At 40.0% G+C, this 6,000-nt stretch overlaps 1 long non-coding RNA gene across 1 annotated transcript in view; it reads left to right on the top strand.

The window, feature by feature from the left end:
• The window catches only part of LOC148186028 (uncharacterized), a 54,922-nt gene extending 49,246 nt beyond the window's left edge, over positions 1-5,676 (top strand). Inside the window, exon 2 of the long non-coding RNA XR_015775384.1 lies at positions 5,554-5,676. This is a non-coding gene — a long non-coding RNA (uncharacterized LOC148186028). The remainder of the gene's footprint in view (positions 1-5,553) is intronic.
• Positions 5,677-6,000: the final 324 nt, after the last annotated feature.

Below are 6,000 nucleotides of genomic sequence, written 5' to 3' on the forward strand. Positions count from 1 at the left end.
TTGCCATAAAAAACATTACCACCTGCCATTAAATTGCTTGCAGGTGACATCTGCAGGCACATCTGGAGTTGAAAATCAGTTTGGTATCAGCACAGCATCATATAGCATTACGCAACATTGAGTTACCACCTACACTGAGTCCAATTGGGTGTATGAGGGAATCTGTTCTAAAATGAGAAGTCAACAGCCTGTAAAAGTAGCACCTTGCACGGTAACTGATGGCTATGAAATTAAAACAAAATAGCGTTTTGTTGATGGAACACCAGAGATGTGCACTTGAGTCACATGACTTAAACTTGACTCAGACCAGAATCACAGATTTGATGACTTCACACTTGATATAATCAAATTTAAAACAACAACAAAAAAAACAAAAACTTGAAACTTAACCTTAACTGTCACACCAGTGATTGGTGGCTTCACTTGGGCTTGAACCTTTTGATACCTTCCTCGAGGCCAAAGTTGGAAAAATTACATATATATAAATAGTTATTTGAAAGTGTGCCACAAATCAGTTTATTTATTTAAACCAATTGGACAGTTTCCAGTCAAGATGCAGGAGAGAACCATTTAAAAAAACAAAAACAAAAAAAAACGTTACGTTACTCTGTACTAGTTGAAAAAAATTGCAGTATTTAAAACAAGTGGGTCAAAAATTAGACCCACATGCAACAACTTCCAATCAAGTTTTCATCATGGAAAATTGCATTACATTTGGTGAAGAGTATGTTATGACTTTTTTAGGACTCGAAACTCAGAGTTTGGGACTTGGGGCTTGTTAGTCTTGACTTGGATCTTGACTCAGGTCTTGCCGGTCTTGCCTTGGACTTGAGTGTGAAGACTTAAGATTTGCTTGAGACTTGCAAAACAATGCCTTGGTCCCACATTTGATGAATACACCGATGAGTTGTTATTAGACAGCATTATGTTTATGAAACATATGTTAGAAATTGTGAATAATGATCTTTGGATTTTGACTTTTTTAAAGTCACAGTGTTAACACAATGTATGTATGTATGTATATGTATGTGTGTGTATACTGTATATATATATATATATATTGTGTAATAGTTAATCCAATCCTTCCACTTTACCCCTTAGAGGCAAAAGACCTCTGGCATAATATTAATAAAAATAGCAGAACAGGACTGTGAAATTATCTTGGTCTCCCAGCTTTCTGATTATTATGGTGTTATTTCCAATCATATATATAGTGAAATGGGTCGTCCTCTCACCTCCAAAGTAATTGAAAAGGTCTCTATCTCTCCTCAGCCCTGGTCACTTTCCTATTAGCCCCACAGTCTGCACTGAAATGAGTCGTCAGGCTTCCCAATTGGAATTACCTTGGACAAGACATTACCATCATTGGTGAAAATATTACATCGTCATAGTTTTAATAGTAAAATGGTGCGCGGGCAAGGTGCCAGTGGTTGTGAGAAGGGGATGATAATGATATTGAAAGGTGTGGTATGAGGTGAGGCGGAGTTCATGGTTGAAATAATGAGGGTGTTAGGTGAATTAATAATTTTGGGACGGGGATGTGAATACATGAATGTGGAAGGTATCTCTTATAAATTCCTATCTTCCAAATCTATGCATATTTTAAAACTTGAGATGGCTTGGCTAAATCTCTGAGGAAAATATTGCTGTAATATTGAGAAGACTCACACGCCCATTTCGTTTTTTATGCTATTGAGTAATGTACCCATTATTAAATGTAATTGGGGAAAGTTACACTCTCTCACAGGGTTCAAGTTTAAGTTCAAGGGACTGAGGATTATAATATTTTTTGGAAAGGGGAAATTATTACACTGCAAAAATACAGAATCAGATCATTTTTCTGTACCTTTTACTTTTTGTGAACTTGATTCAAGATTCTTAAAGTGCAGTATCTTGCTGTGAAAAAGAGCAGCCAGAAGCTGTATTGACTTTTTATCTCTTGAGCACATTTTCTTCGTTCTGCACTCATTCTCAGTCAAGGTAAGACACATAAGGAAAAAACATAACTCTAATCTTGTGTTTAAAGCTCCGTTTGTTGACCTCAACTCTACAGTTAAAACAAAAAGATCAGAAATTATTCAATTATTCATCCATGTTGCTGTTGAAAGCATCTACAAGGGTAAATGCAATATGAAAAAATGAACAATATAGTAAAGACTGTATGTATTAAGGAAAATTTGTTTTGGCTGCACTGAGATTTGGCAGGAGGATGTGAGAGAGGAGAAGAGGTGCGTGTATGTGTGTGCTTCTTGGAGGTGGGGGTCGGGGTGGGTACAGTGAGATGTGGGAGCAGGGTATGAGATTTTAGACTTGAGGACTGCAGAAGCGCAAGGGCAAAAGGGCAGCTGGCCATATTTGGAGGAAGCCAGCAGCCAGCCAATCATCACGGATTAGGAAGCATCACGACCTTCAGCCTCCAACGAGAAGTAAAATCCTGGAACAAATAGTGCATATGTGCAAGTGCACAGACATTCGCACACACAGACCTCCTGGCACAGACACACATTAGTTGAGAGAGTAAGGACAAGCTGGTAAAGAAAGCCTTGGATTTGCTACTATAAATCCAGCTTATGGACGAATGGCCACCACAAACAGAGAAAATGCCTTCACAGCAAAATCACAAACGCTGAGGACTAGAAAGAGCAGGAGAGTCTGTTTTGGACTTTGCGGGTGAGAGTGATAAAGACTGGAGTGATGACAAAAGAGGGGACGCATTTCAAGGAAGGAAATAAATTAAGTATGTGGTGCATGTGCAACACCAAGCCTACCTTCTTTTGGGCAGCCTAGTTTGGAAGGAGGGAAACCATGCAGGCTATGAAGACTGCCGCGCTCATGGTTCTGTAAAGCTATAGCCTGACTTAGGCACAGCAGCACTTTGAGCTAAATGCCAATGTTGGCATGCTGACTTACTAACTACCAATGTTAACATGCTCAGGACCAGAAGTGATGTTTATTGTGGTCACCGCTTTAGTTATGCATGTCAGCATGTTAATGTTTGCTAATTATCAGTGAATACAGAGTACAGCTAAGGGTGATTGGAATACTATTAGTTTAGTAAATCAAAATATTAGCAAATTTTTATTCATGACCTGATAAAGGCACTACCTGAAAAGCCAAGGGATTATTAAATTGTAATAATTCATCCTGATCGGCTTTAAGCAATTTGTTTATTTCAAACAGTGGGGACTGCAAGTGCAAAGAACATCCAGATTTTTTTTTTGTTACTGGGGTGGCCCAAGTGGGGCAGTGTCTTATGCAGGGGTGGCATGAGGTACGAGCGCTGCTGCAGGCACATGCATCAGCATTGCTTTACCCTTTAGCTTAACCATTTTTTTCTTTGCTACCCATACTTAATTTAATTGCTAACATTGCTGTGTCTTACATCCCTGTTTATAGTTAAGTTTTAAAAGATAAATATACCTTTCTTTCTGTCTTGGAACCTGATTTCCCTTTCTTGGGAAAAAACATGAGAATGTACTTTGGTGATTCAGCAACTTAAGCAGTCACTTGGCTCTAGGTTGGTTAAGAGACGAATCCTAGTCCAGGGACAGACTATACCATTTTGTGCCTTAACGGGGTTAAAGGGGCCTCAGAGAGCTTTCACTATTTTTTCATACAAAGTCCAGTATTTCAACCAATTTATTCAGCCAATTATAAATAAATTATGTAACCAATTACTTAAAAAACAAACAACTGCAAACAAAGCCAAACTTTTCTGACACTCCTGCCCTCAAATTGGGTTATGCTGATGGCAACATGAATCCAAGAATTCATGGTGTTCCACCCAGTAGTTGGTGAGACATTTCTTTTTTTTATTTCTTTTGTTTTTAAAGATTATTTTTTGGCATTTTAGCCTGCATTAGATAGGACAGATCAATAGTGTGAAAGGGGGAGAGAGAGAGAGAGAGGACAACAGGCAGAAAAGGGCCACAAGTAGGAGTCGAACCTGAGGCCACTGTGCCAAGTACACTGCCTTCTTTTATGGGGCGCCTTTATCCACTCAGCCACCAGACACCTCATCGTTGTGATATTTCACTCAAAACCATAAATGTAAATCTTCATGTTGGTGCTAGATAAGGGATCACCCAAGTCCTGGGTATACATTGTGTGGACACCATAAATGTCTGCACAAAGTACTTTGCCAAGCAGACCTTGATGCGCAATTATCCTAAAGTTGACATACTGTCATGAATTTCCTTCCTCTTCATTTGAGTGAGGGACATCCTCATTCAGATCTGATGGCGATCAGCCCGCTAATTCCATTTTGATTAGCCATCTCTTAGTGCCTCTGCCACACCTGCTCGGACACGCGCCACTGCCCCGCCCCCTCGTTAGGTGGAGAGCGCTCCATCATTAACGAGACGCCCAATAACCACAGTGACCTGGCAACACATTCCCAAAACATTCCATCAGTCAGTAGAGCATGTGCATAAGATCGTTAACGGAACACTCATTAATTACAAGGCGATGGGATTGGCTGGGTTTGGGGTCGCCGTGGCACTTGAGATGATAAAAGATATGGCTAATATGATCAGTCATTAGCATTTAACAGTATGCAACTGAGATGAAACATGCTTTGTAATCATCTCATCGCAAGAGAGGGTGAAGTGGGTAGAACAAGGTGATGCAAATATGCAAAGTTCTGTTGGGAGGAAGGAATTTCAGGAGAAAGACGAGAGGGAAAAGCACAGGAGTGAGAAAGAGATCACAAAAGCAGGGACGGAAAGGAGGAAGGAGAGGAGGAAAGAGGGAAAGTTAATGAGCTCAACAGCCTTTTATTATTCTAGCTCCTTTGCAGACTTTAATGTTCTTTACAGGTCTCTGGCTCAAGCAGTTGTCCTTTTTTTATCACACACTGGAAATGCAATTAGTGTTTTCAATTTTCCAGGCCCTTCTTCTCCACTCAGTCATAAAGCGAGACCAGGTAATGTCCAAAAATGTTGCTTCATAAACATAATTGGATGACTGCTTTCACATTGAAAAAATAATGTGTTTCACCTTAATGTAAACTCTAAGAGATCAAAATCTATTAATTCGAGGTGAGTTGAACTGAAAAATTACACAGTATGCTGAGTGGACATGTTAAGAATGAGAAGTTAGGACACCAGGCCACAAAATCCTAAAACCAATTAATTACTTGACTTAACATTGGTATGCAAGGAAGATTTTGTTACTCATACACAACATACAGGTCAATCAGAAGTTTTCTCTGCCTCCAAGAACACCGTCCCAAGCAGACATCCAATTTTCCAAAATACAAATGTGGCATTCTCTTGTTTTGTTTTGTATGCATTATGAATTTTTCAGTTGATTCAGTCACAATTTATGCTCAACACAATCAACCTGTCATATCAGTCATTCATATCAAAGACATAATGTACAGCAATATGACTGGCAGGGGGGAAAAGATGGAAATGATTCATGAGATGGAGGAAATTATAACCTTGGCAGATACACACATCGAAATGGAGCCACCTTGCAAGCAACAACTTTAAGGTCATGACCCTATCTGTTGATGCTTTTCTGTCTTTTGTTTTCTGCTTTATTCCCAAGGGCTGTGCCTTGTAGCCTTCAGTGGGATTGCCTGCACCTATAAAGGAGAATATAAAGCTCACTTACTAGCTGACTCTCACTTCCAGTGGACTCATCTCAAGGCCTTGTTCCTGCCTAAAAGGGTGAGCACCCAGGCTGTTTTTTTGGCTTTGTTTTTTTTTTCTTCTGCTTGCTGGATGCACTCACCACTGTGCACATGGCTGTCCAACCATGAGACAAACACCTACCAAAATGGAAAGTTAAAAGCAGCTGCTGCAGTTAAAGGAAAGTCTCCCTCCTCAGTTCATCACCCTGCAGCCAAAGGGCAAAGACCGGTAGTGTCTTGCACATCCCCCATCACCCATGTTCTTCATGACAGTGCCTGTGAGATTTTTATAAGTGCAAACTCAGTTCAGTACTAAGCAGAAAATGACTCTGACCCCACTACTAATCTGAGGCCTCTGTCTT

This window comes from Plectropomus leopardus, chromosome 21 (genome assembly GCF_026936395.1).
Source record: "Plectropomus leopardus strain MGB_pleo_1.0 chromosome 21, ASM2693639v1, whole genome shotgun sequence".
NCBI lineage: Eukaryota > Metazoa > Chordata > Actinopteri > Perciformes > Serranidae > Plectropomus > Plectropomus leopardus.